The sequence below is a fragment of the Hevea brasiliensis genome, chromosome 13 (assembly GCF_030052815.1).
Source record: "Hevea brasiliensis isolate MT/VB/25A 57/8 chromosome 13, ASM3005281v1, whole genome shotgun sequence".
Lineage (NCBI taxonomy): Eukaryota > Viridiplantae > Streptophyta > Magnoliopsida > Malpighiales > Euphorbiaceae > Hevea > Hevea brasiliensis.
The window spans coordinates 50,647,756-50,674,304 of NC_079505.1; the positions used below are offsets into that span (position 1 = coordinate 50,647,756).

A 26,549-nucleotide genomic window follows, 5' to 3' on the forward strand; every position below is an offset into this window, starting at 1 on the left:
CATTGATTGCCATTCTCAATTCAAAGCTCATTGGAAGAAATTCCAAAAATTTAGATTTTGTCTCCTAAGTTTACTGTTCTATTGGACCAATCTACAGTAAAATTTGGCTAAACTTTCTTTATAAAAGTTGTTCCTTAATGTCTTAGCTTTAATTCTCTTTTTGAATAACTCTATTTGGAGTTTTGTAGCTCAAGTTATGCAATTTTTACTAAGACTGGCCGGATTAGTCAAAACCCAGAAATTCTGGGCAAATTTAGGTCTGGCAGATTTGGTGACCTAAGTTTGGTTGGCAATTTGACTAAGTTATGGCCAGAATTTGGATTTGTATTCTTCATGAAAGTTATTCTACTATGTCTAAGCTTTCCAATGGTATAAAAATCAGGTCATTTGGACTTTTTTACACTAAGTTATGACCATTTGAACATGTACTGTTTATATGGTTAATTTTGTTCAGTGGCAGGATACCTAATCCAGTTTAACCAAATTTTACACCAACTTGTGGTCAGTTTTAGGGCAAGGTTTCATGAAAATTGTTGCTTTGGGTCTTAATTTTCATCTCCAATTGGCCTCACACCAATTGGAGCAATAGAATTTCAGTTATGGCCATTTGAGCGGACCAAGGTCAAGCTGTCCAGATTTGGACATTATCACATTCATACTTCAATTCATTCCATGCATTCACACTCATAAACACACCAATTAACCAATTTAAGCATCAATTATATCAATTGGCATCAATTCACTAAAGTCCCCAAAATTTTCCCAATTTTCCAATTGTCAAGAATCCTAATTTTCTCAATTACCACAATTCTTAAAATTAAAGTTTACTAATCATCTCTACTTACTTAATTGAGCTTGTATACAAGATTAATTGAATTAAAGCACATCATTTTCCCTAATTCCCCATGGTTGCCGAAAATTCTAGGATTCCCTTACTCTACTAATTCTTTAATTTTTGAATTACTTTATGCATTTCTTAACCTAACATCAAGAATTAATGAAGGAAGAAAGGTGAATTTGAACTAACCTCTTTGTTGAATTTCCAAAGCTTCCAACTCTTCAATTTTCCTCTTCTATTTTGCTCCCAAATAATTTACCAAGGTCTAGGGATAAATTTTAGTGTAGGGATTTAGGGAATTTATGGAAGAATTTAGAGAAATTCAAGCTTCAAGATCTTAAAAATGGTGGAAGAAAGAAAGTGAGAGAGAGCAAGAGAGAGAGAGGATGGCAAAGGGGTTGAAGACGACACTATTTTTCTTTTTTTTTTTTTTTCATTTATCCCTTTATATACTTATCTCAAAAAATAATTTAATTAAATTAAAATTTTTTATTGTGTCATGCTTATACAATGATGATGTCATAAAGCTTTTTAAATTTAAAATTTTTCCTTTTCTTTCATTCTCCTCTTCAATTTAAATCTATTTTTCATAATTTTAATTTCCTACATTTTTAACAGATATTTAGGCCAAAAGTCACCTCTAAGGGTGAATTGACCAAATTGTCCCTTACCGGTTTGATCCATTTTTCCAATAGCATTAAATTACTTTCGGAACTCTGGTTTAATTATTGTAAGCTGGTTCTCTATTCTTTTTTGTGGTTTTCATAATACCATTAGCTTCACAATAATTCTTAGGCCAGAGGTGCCATAAGGTGCCACTTGAAAATATGACAATGACTGAGCTCGCAGTCACTTCTCGGTTCGATCACCCATCGTTATGGCCTCAGCTCATTTAACCCATTATGCTTTGTTTTCTTCATTTCCATTTTAACTTCATGTAGTTGTTGTAAATTTTCATTCATAGCTTTTCTAGGTGACTTAAATATGGTTTTACTCATCCCAACTGTCCGGGCAGATACTGGACACCAGAACAGTGGACTATACGGAACTACTGAACATAGGGGTGTGTCACAAATTATATTGCTAGATTACTAACAGACTAAGTCGTTTCTATTTGTTTTACCAATAAATTCTCTAATATGTTTGTAAATCGTATGAAAAAAAATAATACGTAGATTTTACCAATAAATTTAACAATCTATTAGTAATACATATGGAAATCTAGTTGGTAAACACATTTAACAAAAAAAAAAATATTTATTTTTAACAAATTATCCCTATATTAAAAAATGTAGTCTAACATAAATAACATTTTGTTACATATAAATATTACATATTAAAATCATTCACAAATTACAAACTTGTATATGAAAAATATTCAAATGGCACATGAATATTCAAATAAACAATAGATATTATTGCGTTCATCATGTTTAGAGGAAGCATGTTGATCTTGAGTAGTAAATTGAGAGGATTATGAGAACATTGAATGCAACATCATCATTATCTCCCCCATCTGACACATCTCTTATGGTCTATGGTCCTCTCTTTCCTACAACTCCCTTAATCCCTACTCTCATTGTTGTTCTCTCTCTTAGATCTCTTGTTGTTGCTGGTAGCTCTATCTCCTCTAGCTTTTATTGTTGTTATTGCTTTTCTTCTTTAATTCAGCTATAGTTTTCCATAGCTCTTGAAGCTCCTACTCCAATAACTCCAACTTTTGGCAAGATGATATCAATGGAGATCCATGAGAGGACTAAAGGAGAAATGTAGAAGCCTGGGAGCCTACTCCATACACTCTGTGCTTCTTCTCCCATTTATGGTCTCATAAAATAATTATGCCTCGTCCATAATTGGAGGCTCATTGTACCTCTCTTGTGGCTAAGATGCATGTTCTTTAAGCTTAATATGCCAATCCTGCACATTAAAACAAATAGTTAAATTATGATGTAAAAACAATTATCATACTCTGGATGCAACCAAAGACATAATTGGGACACATGCCAAAAAATATAATTTATACTTACATGAATGGGTCTATGTTTACAATCGATGAACTCAAAGGCCCACTTCCTCTTATGAGTAAAAAATTTAGCTATTAGAAAAGAGGTTTGCTCTTAAAAGGGGAGGTTAGTCTGAGGTTTTATCCCTTATTTTGAGTTTGTGTCCATGCAGTTTCAATAGTTTCTAGCTCTCTTCGAGTTTTTTCACCTCCCACTTTCAATCTCTTCCTTTACTATCCTTAACTACATAGACATATCTTTCACCTACTACCACTAACTGCCTTAATACCTATCCTAACCCAAGCGCATTCAGCTGAAGCTAATGTATCATAGTTGGTTAATAAAGCACAATAACTTAACTACTTTGAGTCTATCATATAACTTACCTCAGAACCAATTAATAGTGCACAACTACAAAAGCCCTTGCTAGTTGGGAAGGTAATCTCAATATAGACTTTTAGTGCAAACACAGTGAAAGCAATGTTGAACAAAGCATGGAATACAAAAAGAGGGTTTCATGTCACTACCGAGAGAACGAATACCTATTCTTTCTTTTGAACATGAAATTGATGTGAATTTTTTTTTTTAGGAAAATATACCTTAGTCTTTTCACAAGCAACTTATTTATTTGCGGTAATGGCCATCAAATGTACCTCCTCTGATTTTCTTTTTTTTAGGGTAAAGCGCTCATCTCTGCCAATTGACTGTGGCCTCCAAGCATGGGAAGGACCTTCCCTAGCTTGATATGGTCTTTCCCCATTGATGGGTTGGGATGTATATACTTTTAAGTGTCTCTTTCGGTTATAGATCTAGTGCAACAATGGTAAGGGTTTCATCAGGATCTACTTATGGTTGCTTGCTTTTTTTATGCATTAGATGAGTCTGAGTTTGGTATGTCCCTAATAAACTCATTTTATATAGATATTTTAGGGTAGTTTTGTATCCATTTTGCCCTTTTAATTTAGTAATTTTATGATTTTAATCTTATTTTAGTTAATTTGCTAATTTTAGTTTCATTAAATTTGATTTTTAGATTTTTGATGTTTTAAATAGGTTTTAATATGGTTTAAAGGCAAAAAAAGTACATATGGGAGAAATTCAAGGTGATTTGAAAGCTCAAAGTTGTAACACCCTCCCGGTAGCAACTCCGTACATTCTACTGTTCCGGTGACCGGTGTCGGTCCGGACAGCTAGAACATCCAGAAAAATATTTAAACGAAAGTCAGGAACCATAATTAACTCAAATATTAATAAGAAAAATTTAGTAAAAATTTTAGAAATAAAATACAATCAAGTTAAACGAGCCGGTGCCCTAGCGATGGGTAACCGGAGGGAAGTTGCGGTTCTCGCAACGAGGAGCCCTAGACCCGGGGGAAAAATTATAAAATAATTTTTGGGACTCCAGAGAAGGGTAATTGAGGTTCCCATGGCATTAGAATGCCAAGAAAATACCTAGAAAAATTTTTCAATCGGTACAGACGATTTTGACCCGTTAAGCCAAACGGAGGGCATTTTGGTCATTTCGCCTTCCGAGGTGATTTTTGGCCGACTTGTCCAGTTGAGTAAATAATTAATATGACATAAAATATGAAGAAATATTGCAAAAAATTAAATTGAAATGTGGTAGAAAAGAAAAGAAAAGTAAAATAAAAAATTAAGCAAATTATGACCTATTATGATGTCACTCACTTACCTCCAACCAATCAAATTTCAACAAGCATATTTAAAACAAATAAAATGAGATAAATTCCAATAAAATTCAGTTGTCTTCTACCTTAACCCAAACCAGCCGAAAATGCCTCTCTCACCTCCATAAACATTTTCTTTTTTCTCTCTTTCATTCCCATGAATTCTCACCATTAAAACCTAAATTGCCTTCATAAAAAAAAAAATTGTCTACACCTCTTGGGGAAGTGTTTGGTTACTAAGAAAAGTTAAGAAAGTAAAGGAAAATTTCAGATTTGATGAGAAAAAATTCTGCTCACTAAGAGGTTAGTGCTATCTTTCTCCATCTTCCTTTGGATATTCATGTTAAAACATTAAGTTAGGCTAAGAGATTGAGAGATTTGAAGGGAATTATGCATACTAGGGTAGAGGTAAATTTTGGCAGCCTATTGGGAGTGAGGATTTGATTGTTTTCATGGGCTTAGAGTGGAATAGAAATGGTGTTTGAAGTGTATATACATATTGATAATGAATTAATGTGCTTAACTAATGCATCTTGTGTAAATTCATAATGGGGATTAGGGTTTTGGGAGTGAAAATGTGATTTGGCTTAGGGAATTGTTAGAGAACTTGTTAATGGTCAATTAGTGACTATTTTAGGTATGTTGAACACAATTTGGACTGAAAAATGGTAGGGCAAAGTCAAGGTATAAACTGCCCTAGGACAGCAGCATAGGGACTGAAAATTCAGTCCCTTTGCACTGCCATAACTTGGGCTGTGCTTGTCCAATTGATGTTTGGCCAATTGGACATGAAACTAGGCTTATAATGGCACATTTTTGCTGAAGAAACCATGCCCAAAAGACCAAAGCAAAAGGGTCAAAACTCAGCCACAATCCGGAACCCTGAATCTGCCTCTGCAGAATTTGACCAAATGAATAGTAACTGTTCATTTGGCCATAAGTCACTGTAGATTTGGTCAATTGGTCTGAAATTTTTACAGCAACAAGTTAAGACATAGACAAACAACTTTCATGAAGGAACCTACCCCAAATTATGGCCAGAACCCATTCAACCAAGTGACTCAAGTCACTGTTCATGCACTGTAGATATGGTAAATTTCTGCAGACTGCATATCCAGAAAGCTTGGGTTTTTGAGCCATATCTGGAGCTACAAAACTCCAAATGGAGTGATTCAAAAAAGAAAATTCAACTAGACAAAATAAGGAACAACTTTCATGTTTTGCATTTCTTCAAATTCCAACAGTAACAGTGTCCAATGGAACAGTGAAGTTGACTCACCAAAACTGAAATTTTCTGCTTGTGTGGGTTACACTTTGAAATTTCATTAACACTTAATGCCAACAAGTTTTAAACACCAAATGTGGTATGTTGGGAGTGCCAAAGGCAATGTACATATTTTTATTCCAAAAGTCAACATTTTTGTTGACCAATGATGAATAGTAACACCAAAAAAGTTGAAATTCACAAATTGACGAATTTAAGAGTTTCAAATGCCCTAGTATACCTAACAAGATTGGTTTGGATAGTTTGGCATGCCAATAGGGTTCAGTTAGCAGTACTGCACATGGCAAAAATGCCATTCTGTGATTTCATGGCTTTTAGCCATTCTGACTTTGTATTGAGACTTGGCCTTGTGCCTAAGATTATTTACAATTGTTAGTGCTCACTGCACACCGAGATGCATATGTGACCGATGGTGTGACGGCCCGAGGTACTAGGTACCCAGTGCCAGTTTACCCGTTATCCAGTCCAGTCGTCTAGTGTAGGTTACTTGGGGCAACAAAATGAATAAAAGTGGACAAATTAACTGATATACAAATACCAAACAAATAAAGCATATACATTCACACACATTTATTTTCTTGCTATTTTCTTTTATTATATTATTGCACCACTAAGCATTATTGCTTAGCGCGTTGCTTTTACCACGCGTAGGTACTGGAGACCCCGATCGTGAGCCCAGTAGACCACAGACTGGGTGAGTCCATCCGACAGTTCTGCTCAGTGTCCGTGTCACCTCACTACCTGCAGTGCATTGGTAGGGTACTAGGTGTCATTTTGTCATTTTGATATTTTGTAGCAGATTTTTACTTTTTCATATGTATTTAAACTCATGTAATATATTTTGATGTTCATGTAAATAATGAAGGTTATGACTATGAATGCAAGATTTGAGCATGTATTTATTGCTTGTATATGAGAAATGGATGTTGAGAAATGAAAAGATTATTGAGAATTTGCTATTGAGAAATATTATTGAGATTTTGAATATTGGAGTTTGAGATGATGGAATAAAAATATTGGAAGTGTTTTTAACAGGTTTCGAAGAACGGTTTTCTCCATTTTTAGCCGGTACTCCGCAGGATTTTCTTTAAAATTTTCGGAACCTTAAATGAATGATACTTTTGATAAATGGCTTAAATAAATTGTATTTCATAAATTATATGCAAAAGCATGATATAAATCAACTGAGGAATATTAGAGTGTGCCGATATACCGTGTGGCATTACTTACTCGGGTATACTGTACACGGGTAAGGGGTGTCACAAAAGTGGTGAGAAAAATGAAGAAAATCTCCTAAGGAAGCAAACCAGCTGAGATTTTCAAGGACCTCAACGAAAGATTTATACCTTTTGTCTTTATCCTTTTAGTTACTACTTTTAGGGCAAAACTTTAGGAGGTATATAAACATCATATTCTCACTTTTACCATGAGGAGAAAGAGAAAGAGAAAAATTCAGAAAAGAGAAAAGGAAGGAAGAATGCCTTCTTTGGAAGAAGACCACTAGCAGAGTGATGTTTTTTAGCTTCTATTTTCAGAGATTTGGATTCTCTTCTTCTGGGTTCTTTTATTTTTAGTCTTATTTTCATGTTTTCTTTATTTCGTATTTTCTACTTGTAAATACAAACATGAGTGAGTAGATACTTAAGATTTTAGAATTGGATGTAATAACTTAAGTTTTATTTGTGGATTTTGACTGGTTTTAACCAGATTTTAATATATATATATATATATATAAGTTTTGATTCATATTTTGTGTGCTTTATTTACATACCCATTGTTGATAACCTTTGGGTTTTATTCTTAATCTTAGATTAAAAGACCGAGGGGTAAAAATTTATGATAGATAATCAAGATAATGAACTTAATCACTTGGTATTAGAAATAAACTAGTAGGTTAAGAGGAATTTTAAGTTGATTAAAGTACTTAAAGGGTTTTGGATAATTAAACATTGCATGAGAATGGGGTTTAATTTCTTTTAAAACGCTCTTTAGTTTACTTAAAAGAGAAATTAAAGGAAATCAGAATCAACTTCCTTCAAACTTATATTTCCCTTAAACTTGCTTCTGCCTATCCAAATCCCAATAAAATTTACTTCATGAACCTCAACTCTGGAAATAACTTAGCCATTAATTAATTTTTTCTTTATTTACTTGCTGGTAATTTAATAAATTAGCATTCTATTTAGGAATTAAATTGCTTGCTTTATTATTATTTCCTCATATTTCAATTTAAATTACTGCATATCATCCTTTAATTTTGGTTAGCCCAAATAATTGAAACTTTTATTTCCTCATATTTCAATTTAAATTACTGCATATCATCCTTTAATTTTGGTTAGCCCAAATAATCGAAACTTTTATAGTTTGGTACTCAAACATCAAATCTCTGTGGGACAATATCTTTTCTTTACTACTTGAATAAACCGTATACTTGCAGATTTATCGAACAAAGTTTTTGGTGCCGTTGTCGGGGATTTGATTTTGTATGATATTAGACAATTGATCATTTGGTTGATTTGGGTATTTTATTTTTTATTTTTTAATTTTTGTTTACAATTTTACTTTGAGATTTTCTTTATTTGGTTTTTTAGGTACTTATCTTTTATATGAGAAGAATAAGAAGTGAGGAAATTGATTTAATTTTTGATCTTGAAATTGAGAAGACAGCAAAAGCTTTGAGAGCAGAATCAAAAAGAAGAAAAGCTGAAATTAGAATTCAAAGACAATAAGAAGAACAATAAGAGATTGAAGCTATGGTAAATAACAACAATAATAACATATTAGTTAAGGATCATGCTTTTCCTAGTTTTGGTGATTTTCGGCTAAGTATTACAAGGCCTAGAGTGGAAGCAAACAACTTTGAATTGAAGCCGTCACTTTGTCAAATGGTTCAACAAGCACAGCTTGGGGTAGGTCGTACTAAAAGTCCACTTGTGCACCTTGCATAGTTTCTTGAGATTTGTGACATGCTAAAGATAAATGGAGTGTCAGATGATGCTATCTCTTTGAGATTATTTCCTTTCTCTTTGAAGCATCGTGCTAGGGAGTGGTTGCATTCATTACCTCTAGGGTCTATAACTACTTGGGATGAGTTGTCATAAGCCTTCTTGGCTCAATACGTTCCTCCTAGCAAGATTGGAAAATTGAGGAATGAATTAACTTCTTTCAGACCAAGGGATGATGAGAGTCTCTATGAAGCATGGGAGAGATACAAGGATCTTTAAAGGAGATGCCCACATCATGGAATCCCTAAATGGATGTTAGTTTAGCATTTCTATAATGGTGTTTCTCCAGTTATTAGAAGTACAATTGATGCATCTTCTGGAGGTGAACTTATGGAGAGATCACAAGATGAAGCTTATTTAACATTGGATAAAATTGCTTATAAGGGCGCTGTGAAAGGAATGAAGTGATGGTATTTATGAGTTATATGCCATGAGTATGTTTAATGGCAAATTTGATGCTTTGACAAGGAAAATGGATAAATTAAGCATGAAGATTGATGCTTCAGTTAGAGGAACTAGTCATACAGAGGATGTTGGTATAGAAATGTGAATTGTATCAATGATTTTGTTTCTTATGGGCAAGAGTTTGGCAATGAGCAAGTTGATTTTGTTGGGAATTATAATCAGAGGCCAGTTGATAATCCTTTTTCTGCTACATGTAATTTGGCATGGAGGAACCACCCTAATTTTTCCTAGGGAGGTAGACAAGGGCAACAATAGCAGAATTATCAATAACCTACTAATTTTCAACAGCAGCACAATTTTCAGCAAAACAAAGTATCGCCTAGATTTCCATCACAAAGGAATTAAAATGCACCCGTTTCACAATCACCAGTTTAGTTTTCAGACCAAGATTTAGTTTTAAAGTCTATGATGGAGAATTTCTTATCTGCTCAATAAAAACAAGGAGAAATGATTCAATAATTAACTTCAAAGATAGATCAACTCACTACTCATAACAGGATGTTAAAAAATCAAATAGCTCAGCAAGCAAGTTCTTCTAGTAAAGCACAAGAGAAACTTGCAAGCCAAATAAAGAATTCTAGAGAACATTACAAGGCAGTTATCCTAACGAGTGGGAAAATTGTGGGAAAAGAAAACAAAAATGAGGTGGAAGAAGAAAAGAAGAAAGAAGATGAAGACAAGAATGAGTCTACTTCAGTTCATAATGAAGTCAGTGAGAAAGTAAGTAAGAAGAAAGAAGCTGAGAAAAAAGTTGAAGTGAAGTATGTGCCTCTACCACCATACAAGCCACCATTGCCATATCTTTAGAGGTTTCTGAAAGCAAAGCTAGATAAGCAGTTTGAGAAATTTCTAAAGGTTTTGAAGAAGTTATACATCAATATTCTATTTATAGATGCAATTTCTCAAATGCCCTCATATGCCAAGTTTTTGAAGGAAATTTTGTCAAATAAGAGGAGGCTACAAGATTATGAAACTGTGGCATTCACAGAAGAGTGTAGTGCTCTCTTGCAAAATAAGCTCCCACCAAAGTTGAAAGATCCAGGAAGTTTTTATATTCCTTGCCACATTGAAGATACTAGCATCGGCAAAATATAATGTGATCTTGGAGCTAGTGTGAGCTTGATGCTACTATCCATTTGTGAGAAGTTAAAGGTTAGGGAATTGAAGCCAACAACCATCTCTTTGCAACTAGCTGATATATTTATTAAATATCAAGTGGGAATTTTGGAGAATGTGCCCTTAAATGTTAGAAAATTTTCATTCCTATAGATTTTATGGTTCTTGAATGAAAGAGGATGTTCACATTCCTATCATTCTAGGAAGGCCATTTTTAGCCACAACTGGTGTTATCATAAAATTTGAAGAATGGTATATTGACATTAAGAGTTGGAGATGATGAGGTGGAGTTCAATTTGAATCAAGTTGTAAAGAACATCATGAAGTTGATTCTTGTCTAAGGATAGATGTCACTGATGAAATTGTAGAAGAAGAGTTTAGAAAAAGGTAACCTAAAAACACTTTGGAGAATTGTTTGGTGCATAGTAAGACAACAAAAGATGAAAATCCTGAAGTTATAGTTTTTGCTCAAATTTTGGAAGCTACTCAAGAAGTTACAAGAGATCAAGTGTTGCAAGTTGAAGAATTGAAGCATGAAATTGCACAACCACCTTTGCTAGATGAGAAGGAAGCACCATCAGTAGATCTCAAACCACTTCCATTTACACTATGATATGCTTTTCTTGGACCTAATTCTACTTATCCTATCATCATTAGTGAAAGCTTGAGTGATGTACAAGTTGAGAAGTAGTTAAGAGAATTGAGAGCACATAGAAAAGTTATTGGTTACACCATTGATGATATCAAGGGTATAAGCCCTATATTGTGCATGCATAAAATCCTTTTACAAGATAATTTCAAAGCCACCATAGAACATCAAAGAAGGTTAAATCCTAATATGAAAGAGTTGGTGAAGAAGGAAGTTTTGAAATTGCTTGATACTGGGATTATTTATCCCATTTCTGACAGCAGTTGGGTTAGCCCAATTCATGTAGTCCCTAAGAAAGGAGGTGTGACTGTTGTAAAAAATGTAAATAATGAGTTGATACCAACTAAAATAGTCACAGGTTAGAGGATGTGTATAGATTATAGGAAGCTTAATAGTGCTAGAAGGAAAGATCATTTTCCTTTGTTTTTTATTGACCAAATGTTAGAGAGGTTAGCAAAACATTCATATTTTTATTATTCTGGTTTTTTTCAAATCCCAATACATCCTACTGATCAAGAGAAGGCCACATTTCCATGTCCATATGATACATTTGCATATAGAAGAATGCCTTTTGACCTATGTAATTCTCCAGCTACTTTTTAGCGGTGTATGATGGCTATTTTTTCTGATTTTATTGAGGAAATTATGGAAGTTTTTATGGATGACTTTTCTGTACATGGTTTTTGTTTTGATGATTGTCTATTTAACCTCTCTAAAGTGCTTAAAAGATGTAAAGAAATAAATTTGGTGCTAAATTAAGAATAATGTCATTTCATGGTGCAAAAAGTCATTGTTCTTAAACATTTGGTGTCAAATAGAGGAATTGAAATGGACAAAGCCTAGATAGAAGTAATTCAGAATATGCCTCCACCAACTTCAGTGAAGGGAATAAGAAGTTTTCTTGGGCATGCTAGTTTTTAATGGCGGTTTATAAAGGATTTCTCAAAAATTGCTAAACCTCTTGCTAATTTATTAAATCATGATGCTCTTTTTAGTTTTGACCAAGCTTGTCTTGATTCTTTTAACAGGTTGAAGGAAGCTTTAACAACAACACCTACTATGCAACCTCTGGATTAGTCACTTCCATTTGAGGTTATGTGTGATACTAGTGACTTTGCTGTGGCAGCTGTTCTTGGTCAGAAGAAGGAGAAGAGGTCTTACGCAATATATTATCCTAGTAAAACTTTAGATAATTCTCAAGTGAATTATACCACTACTGAGAAAAATTTTTTAGCTGTGGTGTTTACTGTGGAAAAGTTTAGGTCATATTTGGTTTGATTGAAGGTGATGGTTTATATAGGCCATGCTACCATAAGGTATTTGTTGAATAAAAAGGAAGCCAAGCCAAGATTGATAAGATGGATTTTATTGCTTCAGGAGTTTGATTTAGAAATAAAAGATAAGAAAGGAGCTAAAAATGTTGTAGCAGACCATTTATCAAGGATTAAGCATAAGAGCAAAGATGGAATTGAAGAAGAATTGCCAATTGATGAATTTTTCTCAAATGAGCAATTGTTGGTTATTATTGATGCATTGCCATGGTTTGAAGATTTCGTTAACTATTTGTCATGTGGAGTTCTCCCACCAGATTTAAGCTATCAATAGAGGAAGAAATTTTTGCATGATGTGAAATTCTATACATCGGAAGAGCCATTGTTATTTAAGAGATGTAATGATGGCCTAGTTAGAAGGTGTGTGCCTAAAGAGGAAATAGAAAACATTTTAGAGCATTGTCACTCTTCTGACTATAAAGGTCATTTTAGTGTGAATAAAATAGTGACTAAAGTGCTTTAAGCTGGATTTTATTGGCCACATATGTTTAAAATTGTGAGATAATTTATTTTGAGATGTGATAGATGTCAGAGAGTGGGTAATATTTTAAGGAGAAATGAAATGCCACAATAAGGAATTTTAGAGATTGAGTTGTTTGATGTTTGGAGTATAGACTTCATAGGTCTATTCCCATCCTATTTTGGAAATAAGTATATTTTGGTAGGTGTGGATTATGTGTCAAAATAGGCTAAGGCAATTGCTTGCCCTGCAAATGATGCAAGGGTAGTAGTGAAATTTCTAAAGAAATTTATTTTTACTAGATTTGGAGCCCCAAGAGCTATAATCAGTGATGGTGGATCTCATTTCTGCAATAAATAGTTTGAAAATCTTTTGAAGAAGTATGGGGTCACCCATATTAGACCAATGGGCGAGTTAACCAATGGGCAAGTTAAAGTATCTAATAATAAAGTAAAGAGAATTTTGGAGAAAACTATTAATCATTCAAGGAAGGATTGGTCATTAAGATTAGACGATGCATTATGGGCATACAGGACAACTTATAAGACACCCATTGGAAGTATACTTTTTAGGTTAGTCTATGGGAAATCATGTCATTTGCCGGTTGAGCGGGAACACAAAGCATATTTGGCAATCTGAACTTTGAATTTTGACTTAAAAAGTGCTGGAGAGAAAAGATTGCTTCAATTAAATGAACTTGAAGAGATAAGGTTGGATGCCTATGAGAATGCTAGAATTTACAAGAAGAGGACTAAATTTTAGCATGACAAGCATATTAAAAGAAGGAGTTTAAAAAGGGGGACTTGGTTTTATTATATAATTCTAGACTTAGACTCTTTCCTGGGAAGTTGAAATAAAGGTGGTGTAACACCCTCACTTTAGCTAGTCTGTGCATTCTACTGTTCTGGTGACCAATATCTGACTGGACAGCTAGAATGTCTAGAATTATATTTAGACTAGAGTGAGGAGTCATAAATAATTCAAATAAGTGTAAGAAAAATTAAAGAAAAATTTTAGAAATGAAATACAACAAAGTTAAATGAGCAGGTGCCCCGGTGATGGGTGACCCTAACGGGAAGTTGCTGTCTTCATAGCCAGCAGTCCTAAACCCGAGGGAAATCCCATAAAATAATTTATGGGATGTCAGAGAAGAGTTACAACGCCCTAGGTAGCATTAGAATGTCAAGAAAAGGTTAGGAGAATTTTTTTGATCGGTACAGACAGTTTTGGCTCCTTAAGCCAAACGAATGGCATTTTGGTCATTTCGTCTTCAGAGAAGATTTTTGGCCGACTTGTCCAATTAAGTAAATAATTATTATGACATAAAATATGAATTATTGCTAAAAATTAAATTGAAAATGAGTAGAAAAGAAAAGAAAAGAAAATGAATTAAATGGACTTATGACATCACTATGATGTCATTAAAAAATCTCTACCCAATCACATTGTGACACATACTTAAAAATCTTATTAAAAGAGATAAAAATGAGTAAAATGAGAAAACCAATTCTGATCATTGTCTTCCTCAACTAGCTGCACCACCATGGAAGAGTTCTTCTTCCATTTTTCAAGCTTCCAAGTTTGAATTCCCACCCTTTCTCACCATAAAAACCCTAGATCACTTAAATGAAAATTGATCCCACACCTTGAGGAAGATAGTGGCAGCCAAGAAGTAAAAGGAAATTGAAGTTTAAGCAAGGGCAAGTTGGACACAAGTGAGTTTAGTGCTAGTTATCCCTTTTCTCTCTTTTGATTCATTATTAAGAGCATAAATTGAGTTAGGAATTGCAAAGAATTGAAATAAAATCCATGTGCATGGATACCATGAATTTCGGCAGCCTTATGGGGGAAGTAGTTTTGATTGTTTTGATGGATTTGAATGGTTTATAAATGGTGTTGGATGTGTATAAATCAATTAGAAATTGATTAGTATGCCTAATGTGACATGTGTTGTGTAAATATTGAATTGGAGCTAGGGTTTAATATAAAAATTAGGAATTTAATGATATGTGGATAAATTGTTGATGTTGAGACCAATTATAGACTAATTAAAGTGCATGGAATGTGAATTATGGATGGTAGTAGTGTGGGAAGGTGGTATTGAGAGTATTGTTCATGTGCAGGGAATTCTAGACCTATGAGTCCAGTGTGTTTAAATGAGCATAAGTAGAGCTAAACAGCTCCAATTAGTGTGAGGCTAATCGGAGATAAAATTTAAGACCTTAAGCCACATTTTTTGTGAAGAAACCATGCCCAGAAAACCAACCTAAGTTGCCCTAAAAATTGACCTAATTCGGATAATATACATACTGCCCTGGAAAATTGACCAAATGAACAGTATCTGTTCAATCTGTTCATTTGGCTATAACTCAGTGTAGAAATATCCAAATGACCTGAAATTTATATCAATGGAAAGATTAGACAATTTAGAAAAACTTTATTGAAGAACACAAATTCAAATTCTGAGCTTAACCAATTCAAATTGCTAGTCTAAATTAGGACACCAAATATGGCAAAATCAAAATTGCCTAGAAAATCTGGGTAAAGACCAATCCGGCCAATTATGATAAATTGACCATAACTTGAGCTACAAAACTCCAAATGGAGTGATTCAAAAAGGAAATTAAAGAAGACACATAAAGGAACAACTTTGATGAAGAAAAGTTTGCCAAATTCTTACTGTAGCTTAGACCAATGGAACAGTAAACATAGGACACAAAAACTAAATTTTTGAAAATACTTCTAGAAGGCTTTGATTTGCAATTGGCAATCAATGCCAACAAACTTAGAACCCAAAATGTGGTATAAATATGTATCAAACATTTGTGTACATATTATGAATTAAAAAGTCAACCTTTGAAGGGAAATGGTCAAGTGAATAGTAACTACCAAAAACTTAAGTTGCTAATGGGGTCAATGGTACCCCACTTAAAGGATTTAATGTATACCTAAATTATGAGAATAGGTAGATGGGAATTGTATTCTCATCACAAATAGAACTTAGGAGACATTGTTAATATATTTTGAAATGTGGTTTGGAAATCAATATAAATGAAAATGTTGAACCTAGGGACATGTAAAATGATGTAATAAATTAGATAAGGAATTATAAAGGAAAAATAGATGATATAATTGATAAATTGTGAATTGTATAAATAATATTCATGAATATATGCATTAGATGAAAATAAGTCTAGATATTGTATTTCCACTAGGAAATAAAGTTTAGAATGTTACAATAAATATATATAATGGAATATATAATGAAATAATAGACCCATTAATATTAAATGGTACATGAGAGAAAATAAGGGGAATTATAAATACCTAATAAGTAAAGATATCTTTTGAATTAAAAATGATAATTCATATAAATTTTGAAATAAATAAATGAATCACATGTGTGAATAGGACTTGAGTTCTCATTAGGAAAGAAAGGAAGAATATTTTGAATACAATGGTACATGAGAACCATTGTTGTGAATTGTGATCAAAATGAAGGATAAAATGAATGTATAAATTATGAGAAATGCATAAATTATGTATAATTGTGATTTAGAAAATTTATGTTCCCACTGGGAACAGAATTAAGTGATATAAATTATAATTAAAACTTATAATGAATTAATGATATACTAATACATATTAACACTTAATGGTACTTATGTGTCCATGTATCGCCTACACATGTGTGTCAGATTGGATAGATTGGCATGCCAATAGGATATTGTTTTAGTAGTACTGCGAAAGACTTTATACCTGTATTCATGGCTTTATGCTCGCACTCATGGCTTTTATGCCCGATTATATGTTATCATGGCTTTTAGCCATACTGATAAGTTATCATGGTTTTTTAGCCATACTGACTGCATATGTGGTTGACGTTCCGCGTCCCATGGTATGACAGCCTGAGGCACCGTGGTGTCCAGTGCCAATGACCCGTTATCCAGTTTAGTCAGCCTATCATAGGTTACCTGGGCAGTGTAAATTATTGAAATTATTTAAGAATATTAGTAATTAAAAACATTAGAAAGTATTAAATGAAATGTGAAAAAGAGATTAGCAATAGAAAATAACAAAAATACAATTTACAGAATCATAGAGAGACTTCAAATACAATACTCTTAGAATAAAATATATATTGAATATTATTACTGTAAGGCTATAAACTCAGTACTTCAAAAGAGGAACGAATTAGCATATAAGATAGTTAATATTAGAAATATCATACCAAGTTTAATTGATACCCGATGATCTAAATTATACTTTAGAATTATACTTCAGTCTTTCTTATTTGTATATATTTTTCTTGTTATATTATTGCACCACTAAGCAGCAATGCTTAGTGCGATGGATTTGTTTCCTCGCGTAGGTACATTGACTGAGATTTTTGGAGTCCAGATCTGCAGAAGTGTTAGAAGTGCTCAAGGTTGTCACCTCCTCAGCAATGCATGTAGATAGAGCTCACAAAAGTTATTTTATGTATTTATAATTAGTTATTAATTGTAATGTAAATTATGGTATTGTAATTAATTTATACTTCATGTAAATTGTGAATTTATGAAATTAGCTTGTAAACTATGTAAATTATGAAGTTTGAGAATTTTGATACATAAATTGACTATGAATGGATATGTATGCAAATGAGTTGCAAGAATTGGATGTGTGATGAGTTGATTATGAAAATAACTGATGAGATTTTATTGTGAAAATATTATTGAAATATCAAGCTGGTGAATAGTGAAAAACTCCAAATGGTAATAGAAATAGGGAAAACTCCGCAGGTTTCTCCATAGAAAAATAATTGATATTAAAATATAACGAGAACAAAATTTTTAAAGAAATAAAGTAAGATAAAATAGGGTGCTCTGGCACCGAGTATGACTTGCCTTGCACGGCTACACTGTAGTCGGGTGAGGGGTGTTACAGGTGGTCTGGTCCTTTCATGGTTATGAAGGTTTATCCTTATGGAGCTGTGGATATTTGGAGTGAGAATTTAGGTCCTTTTAAAGTTAATGGTCAAAGGCTCAAGATTTATGTCATAGGGCAATCAATTGAGAAGGGAAAAAGTTCTTTCCTTGATGATACACCACTTCACTGAGTTTAGAAGGGTCAAGCTAATGACCTAAAATTAGAGCTCTTTGGGAGGCACCCCAAATTTTTTTATTTATTATTATTTTAATTTCCTTTTGTTTTCTTTTATTTTATACCCCATTGAACTCAAATTTGACATAAAATTTCTTTTTTGCAGGTTGATGGTGAATTTTAGGCAATTGTGTCTATTAGATTGAAGAATTATATGTTTGAGAAGTTTCTGAGCTTTTTCTTTATTTACTATGTTGCATGTTGTTTTTAACAAGTTAAAATCTAAACTAATTTGAGCTTCATATTTGTTACAGCAATATAGTAATGTGGAAGGTTGGTGCTGTTTCAAAATTTTGAGAAAATTGGTGAGACAAATATGAAATCTCATGGTAAACAGTAGCAATGTGTTATTGATTTTAACTTTTGGTCATTAATATTGATGTGTTACACTGAGATTGAGATATTTGTAGTTGAAAATTTTATGAGATCTTTATGCCAAAATTCTGCAGTATTTTTTTTATGTGAATAGTGTTTATAGCAAAATTTTTATTCATATTTCATGTGTTTTCAATGATGAGTTTGGGGCATATTAGTGTTAATTCTTGTACTGTGATTTTTATTGTGAACATTAGCTAGGTGATATTTTAGTTGGTGTTCGGTGGTTAAATGAATTTTATTTATTTTTAGTGATTAATCAGGTCTTGTTTTAGTTGTGAGTGATATTTTTGTGCTAAATTGTATTTTGGTTCTGGTTTAAGGTTGTTTGAGGTCATGTTTTCGAGTTGTACATTAGGTCATATAGCACTAGGTTCAGCATGATGCATGCTAGGGGTAGTGTTCCCATTAGAACCCATTTTTCATGCTCTAAATTGTTAAAAATGCAAAACCTATCGAGACTTTCAGAGGGCATGACATGCCTCATGTAACACCACATGTTAAATTTTCTAGGACCACACGGGGCATGCCATTTTTCCCTTTATTTCAACATGCCTCATGTCACTCATCTCTTACCCCGCAACACGAAGCATGTTACCCTACATTCAATTCCACATGCCTCATGTCAAGCCTTTAGAATAAAACCTTTAACCCTCGTTTCTTTCATTTCATTTTGCTTTTTAAGCCACACGACCCAAGTTTCACTGTTCCTCCTAAGGTGCACACCAAACAAGCCTCTTCTCACATACCCAAACACTGAGCTCTTCTAAAGACAGTGGTTCTTCAATTACAACACCAACTTCCACACCAACTCATGCTTCACTCGAGATACCCATTTTGACCCCAAATCCCCAATCTCCCAACACAAACCCTAATCCACCACCTCGCCAATCCTCTCTTTCCACCTTTGCTATCAATACTATAGCCAAATAACCCACATCCACTTCCAAGAAATAACCTAAATCTGCCCCTTCTCATGTGTATGAGTCACGAAAAAGGGAAAACCTAATCTCTAGCCCTCTTACTACACAAAAATAGCCTAGGGTTGCCTCTTCACACCCTGTTAGTGCTAGGACTCGTTCTGCTACACACGCACCCATTTCTCCTCAGGTGTCTTCTGCTCTAATTAGGGTTCAATCACCTCAACACCAATCACCAGCAGTATCTCAGTCTGCCCCAATAATTCCTTTAGTTGCTAAAAGGTAAATACCTCATATCCATAGACTTTTAGAGATGATAATATGAGGAAAAAGTATGAGATACTGCCAAAGAAGAAAATTGTAGCAATTAAGTACATTAATGAACAACATCTTAGAGAAATAAGCCTTTATGATTCTGTCAGTGAATATTTAGAAAATGTAGGTTGGGGTTATTTTGTTAAAATTTGAGAACCTACATCTAAGGAACTAACACTTGAATTTTTAAGCTCGCTAGAATTGGATTTCCAGCCCAAGAAAAATAGCCATAAGGATGTTTTATCTTTTAGATGCTTGGGTTAGGATAGAGAGCTTGAACCTGCTCAGTTAAATGTAATATTGGGTTTTAGTGATGATGGTGCAAAAGAAATAGAATGGCAGAGGACCATTTATAACCCATCCTTATTTTGGAAATCAATTGCACCATATGGGAGACATTACAACCCTAGTTTTGACAAAGCTTCAGCCATTACAGACCCTGCACTTAGGTATTTGTAAAGGTTCATGTCATACACTATCTTAGGCAGGGGACATAGCAATGGGGTTGTTAGGAAAAATGACTTATTCTTTTTATGGTGTATGAAAGAAAAGAAAAAGATAAATGGTTCTTATTTTCTATGTTCTCATATAGAGCATATAGTGTCTAAGCACACAGCTGGGAGTATAGTTCTTGGAGGGATAGTGATTGTGATTGCAAAGTCATTTGGTTTTACCCTTGAACAATTTAGTATGGTGTTTATGGTTAGTCATTTCTTTTTGGATTGGACCATGATGACTCAGATGAAAATTTGCATGAAGAGAGGTGATTCATATGTGCTAGTAGATGCTGAGGGGAGTGTTGGTGCTGGTGTACAGCAACAGCAGTCACAGGGTGATTACATTACAAGACAGCAAGCTGATATTAGGCCCTCAGGATGCCAACCACCACCTGCTGTTGGCCAATTAGAACTATTTTCTTTTCTTAAAAATTTGGAAGCTAAAGTTAAAAGAATGAGTGATGCACAGTAGCCCTATACCTGATGCCCCATCCCAATCCAGTTTTGATATTTTGGCTACGTTGAAAGCTTTAGAGGATAATGTTGACAAATTTGGGCAACAACAGATTAAACATGAGAAAAAAAAAAGTTTTCCTCATTCAAGAAGAAGAAAAGAAAACATGACAAGTTGGTAGCCTCTTTTAATTAGCTGTACAAATGGAGCTAAGATATTTTTGATGAGATTAAGGCCATGATAGAAAACTTGGACACAGCTTTTGAAAAATCTGATAAGCCATCACCAGAACCATGAATAGTAACTGAGCCAGTGCAGCCATAAGATGCAGTAGACTAGCCAGCTTTAGATGTAGTCCCACCATTGATGGACTAGCAGTTTTAGAATTTTGTCTTCATTTATAGTTTTTGGAACTTTAGCTTTAAGTTGTTTTATTTGTTTCTTTCAGAACACTTTCTGTTTTTAGTTGTTTACTTTTTAGTTTGTTGGGACTTTTAAATATTTTCTCTATTAGTGAATGATTGTAACTTTAATTTTTATTTATGTTTGTTGGTTGAATTTTGAGTGTTTAGCTTATTTGCTGTTTCTGTTTTTTTTTTGCTGTTTCATGCTCTTTATTTCTAAATTAAAGTTCTTGCTGATTTAGTGATTTTCTTTAATCTTAGTTTGTATTGACTACTGAATTGGCATTATTGTTATTGCCTTTTGATAGTCATTTAACTAGATTATTGAAATTATAGTAGCTTATTTTTTGTTTGCACATGGAAATTCACCATCTAAGGTAACATCTAAACATTAATATGCCCCATGTCGAAAGTGCTTTAGTTCAACACGCCTCATGTTTTTGTTCAACATACTTATAATTAACATGCCTCATGCAAATCTCCCAACTACTTCACACTAGGCATGTTACATTCCACATGGTAACTCCTTATCACTTTTTCTGGATTTATATCTTTTTGAGATACCATTTATTTATTTAATTTACACTTTGCCAATTCATTTTAAGCCAATGAAGACATTATCTAATTTGAGTTTTAGGGAGGGTAAAATTTTTATAAAATTTTTTTGATCCTTTTCATTTGCATTAATTAAATTGCATTCCATTTCATTTATACACTTAGTTGCTTAGTTCACATACACCTATACCATGTAAATACATACACACATGCATGTAGTTGTTTGATAAGTGCATAATTTATTAATTTTACTTCTATCACATTTAGTGTTTTTAGTGTGTTTTTATGTTTAATTCAGTTGGTTAAAATATATTTATCATTTAGGCATATTTTTAGATAGTTGTGGAATAATTGTGTTAAATGGAGAAATTTTCAGCGTTTGATCTTTGCTGAATTTTTCAAGTATTTCTAAAGTTATGGGTCTCCAAATTGAGTGTTGTTTAATCCATTGAAAAGCTAAGATAAAGCACTACAAAAGATAAAGAGGGACCAAAGCCCAAATCAGTCTTTAAGGTTGACAAAATGAGCTATGGATCTATTGAAGAAGCCCAGACTTGATGTGCCATGACCAGTTTTGGTATTTATTTTGTATCTAGAGTTTCAGATGTCCAAATGAAGCAAGCCTAAGCCCAATTGAACCTTAAGAGCCACCTCTACAACTTCTATGAAGGGCTGGATGCGAGATGAGGCCATTTTAATTGTCAAAAATAGCAATGAAGTCGTTACTATGAGCTGGACCATCTATCTGAACCAGTCTCGATTTTTAGGCCATAACTTGGACTATAGACCTCAGATTTGGGCAAATGAGTACCCGTTAGAAAGTTAAGAAACAGGGCTACAACTTTCCTGAAGAGGGCAGAGGCAGATTCGGAAAGAAAGTCACTGAAAATCGGCCTTGATTCCAAAAATGTGAATGCAGTCTGAAAATCTGCCTTTTTGAATTTTAAAACTTTTCCTAGTTTAGTTCCTATCTTTGGGATTAGGTTTTTTTACTATAAATACGTCTTTGGGCAGCAGCTAAAAGCAATCCAATTCAAACATTCGTTCTCTATAAAAGACCTTCGTTCTCCATTCTCTTTTTAGATTTCTTCTTTATTTTTCTTTATTTTCTGTAAGCCATGAACATGAGTGGCTAAGTTTTTAATTCAGTTCAAGGGATTCAAGTTCTTTTGCTTGATTTGTGAGACCAGGTTCTTAATTTAATTTATATCTTTTTGAAATATCTATTGTTTTCTGATTTCATTGTCTTTGATCTATTGAATGATTTGCTAAAAAGGCCTATTAGTTAATTGTTTGATGTGATCAATTGCTAGTGCATCTTCATAATCCGTAATTGTTGTGTAAGATTGGACATGAGTAGCAATTAGGTTTTATTGATTATGATCCCAATTTTCGATAATAACCTAAGAAAATAATAGAGTGAATTAAATGATTTATGCTTCATAAATTATTGTTTAGCTTAACTACTTCCTATTCTTAAAGCAGTTATTAATTTGATGAGGATTGCTTAATACTAATTCAGTTAATAATTAGAGTCAACAAGAGTGCTGGGCTCTAATTGATGAGTATAGGGAAGTCAGGTGTTTACCTCACTGTTTGGTAAATCTACGTTAAGTATTCAATAAGATATAATTATATTTCTTTTATCTATGATCAAATCAATGCATTGGAATGCGAATTACCTTGGACTGAAGTTTGTTTAATTGGAGAGTTTCATATTTTTAAATTTTAATTTTGGGTTTTTTGTTTCTTCTTTGGATTGTGAATTAACCCTCCCAACCTTTGTTTCTTTTTTCCATTATACAAGCGCACGGAATTTAATTATTCAGTCTCTAGGGTTCTACCTAGATTCACCACTTACTGTAGAAAATATTTCATACTTGGTGATTTCAGTTAATTTAATTTCTAGTGGATTCGACACCCATCATTGTCATAGATTACATATAATTTTATTTAATTTTTGCATTCATTTTAGAAATCATGCATAGCATAGAATAAATTTTTACCTAATTCTTTGAAGATTGAGAATTATTTTGAAAAGCAATTGAGTTTGCCTGTAGACGGGTTTGATGGATTGAAAGTTCCAGATTAGTATAAGGTTATAAGATTCTTACTTAGGTTTATATCCTCTTAGCCAAGGACTACCCAATTAATTACATTGAGTTTTGAGTGCTTAGAGAAAACTCTAGGGTAAAAAGTAGCTAATTGTGTCTCACCAATCCTAGAACAAGCCTTCTAAACCTTTCGAGGTGAAATCTTAGCATTCACTTGAAAAGAGAAATGATTTAGGCATTCTTTGGATTTTAAACCCACATTTTAGCCTTAACCAACCTCACTTTAAATTTCCCTTTGGAGCCAATATGAGCCCTTATTTATACCCTTTATTTCCTTGGTATCCATAATTTACTTAGCCATAAACCTAAATACTACCTCCCCTTCGTGAGAATGATTATTTAAATAATAGATGCCCTATATCTAAAAAATAAAATAAAATAAAATAAAAAATAGAAAAAATAATAATAATTGAGTGGGAGAATCAATTAAAGTAAATTTGCTAGCAATTATATCATGTCATGAAAAATTATTTTACCACCCATGCACAAAGAAATGAGTTTGGGAGTGAATTAATGAGAGACAAATGAAATTCAAATTCAATATTATTTATATAGTCCCTCTAAGAGCTTCAAAATTGTATGCTAGCATTGGTAATTCATTATAAATTTCTTTGTCCCATTTGATTCATATAAAAATATATATAAAAAAAAAATAAAATAAAATATTTGTGTATCTTGATTTTTTTTAATAATTTGATTATTTTCATATTTTGTTTCCCTTATACTTTTTCTTTGTTAGCCAAATCATTACCCCTTAGCCCCATTACGACCCTTAAAAGTCTTTTTGATCTTTTGATAGTGTTTTGTAACATTAGTGGAGATTGAAATAGTTGGTTTACCTATGGGATTGGGAATATTATTTATCTATTTTCATCTCATTTGAGACACATTAGTTTATGGATTGCTTTAGAGCCTATTTGGGCGTGATTTCTCTTTGTAATTGATTGGTTTGGGATTGATGAGATGGATAATTGACCCAAGGCTAAGTGGTGATAACTTTGGTGAGAATTGAATTCCTTGTATCTTGAAGGTGGGTATATAGTTTGTTGGTGACTAGGGATAAGCTTTAGAGCTTAGATGAGTGATTTTCGTGAATCTAAGGAGAGGTACCCTAATTGCATTTAATTATTTTTAATTTACTTGAGCATAAACAAAGGTTTGAGTTTGGGGGAGTTTGATAAACTCGTTTTACATAGGTATTTTAGGGTAGTTTTGCATCCATTTTGCCCTTTTTAATTTAGTAATTTTATGATTTTAATCTTATTTTAGTTAATTTAATAATTTTAGTTTCATTATGTTTAATTTTTGGACTTTTGATGTTTTTAATAGGTTTTAATATGGTTTAAAGACACAAAGGTACCTATAGGAGAAATTCAAGGTGATTTGGAAGCTTAAAATGGTGAGAAAAATGAAAAAAATTCACTTAAGGAAGCAAACCAGCCAAGATTTTCAAAGACCTCAACATGCCCTGTGTTGAAAGGCATGTAAAGAAGAGTCAGTGAGCAAAAATCAACATGAGGCATGTTAGATTCAACACTGGGTCGGGCAGTTAGAATTTGGGAACCAAAACTCTCCGAAAGTTTTAGGGACCTTAACATACCCCATGTAGCTGGTTAGCATAGAACCTAAAGCTCCTATTTTGAACCAACATTAGGCATGTTGGAAATCATTGAATTCAACATGAGGCATGTTGGAAGACATTGGTAGACTTACTGACCCAAAAAAATTCTCTCACTCACACCTTTTATACATTTTTTTTTTATCCTTTTAGAGACTACTTTTAGGGTAAAACTTTAGGAGTTATATAAGCATCATATTCTTACTTTTACCATGAGGAGAAAGAGAGAGAAAAATTCAAAAAAGAGAAAAGGAAGGAAGAATGCCATCTTTAGAAGAAGACCACCAGCAGAGTGACGTTTTTCAGCTTCTATTTTCAAAGATTTGTATTCTCTTCTTTGGGTTCTTTTATTTTTAGTCTTACTTTCATATTTTCTTACTTTATTTCATATTTTCTACTTATAAATACAAACATGAGTGAGTAGATACTAAAGATTTCAGAGTTGGGTATAATGGCTTAAGTTTTATTTGTGGATTTGGACTAGTTTTAATCAGATTTTAATATATAAAAGTTTTGATTCATATCTTGTGTGCTTTATTTGCTTACCCATTGTTGGCATCCTTTGGATTTTATTCTTAATCTTAGATTGAAGGACCGAGAGGTGGAAATCTATTACAAATAATCAAGATAATGAACTTAATCACCTGGTATTGGAAATAAACTAGTAAGAATTTTAAGTTGATTAAAGTGGTTAAAGGGTTTTGGATAATTAAACATCGCATGAGAATGGGGTTTATTTTTTTTTAAAACACTCTTTAGTTTACTTGAAAGAGCAATTAAAGGAAATCAGAATCAACTTCCTTCAAATTTGTATTTCCCTTAAACTTGGTTTTCCCTATCCAAATCCAAATGAAATTTACTTCATGAACCTCAACTTTGGAATTAACTTGGCCATTAATTAATTTAGTCTTTATTTACTTGCTGGTAATTTAGTAAATTAGCATTTTGTTTAGGAATTAAATTGCTTGCTTTATTATTATTTCCTCATATTTCAATTTAAATTACTGCATCTCATCCTTGAATTTTTGATACACCTTATTGTTAGCCTAAATAATCGAAACTTTTATAGTTTGATACTCAAACATCAAATCTCTGTGGAACGATATCTTTTCTTTACATAACATGATTAATTTTTTTATCATCGTAAATAAATACTTTTTAAATAATTACTCAATTTTAGATATAAAAAGTTACAGTTTGATTTTGGTTATAAAAAAAGCTATTATTTTCCATGTGGAAAACAATTGAAAAAAAAAAACAATTTTTGTTATAAAGGAAAATAAAGAAAAACAACTTAAAATTATTTTTCAAA

General features: G+C 32.9%; 1 non-coding gene across 1 annotated transcript; it reads right to left on the minus strand.

Annotated features, from left to right (window-relative positions):
* Positions 1-8,954: 8,954 nt before the first annotated feature.
* On the minus strand, positions 8,955-9,061 carry LOC131172435 (small nucleolar RNA R71). The gene has a single exon (XR_009142912.1). It is a non-coding gene; the product is annotated as a small nucleolar RNA R71 (small nucleolar RNA).
* Between the last annotated feature and the right edge of the window lie 17,488 nt (positions 9,062-26,549).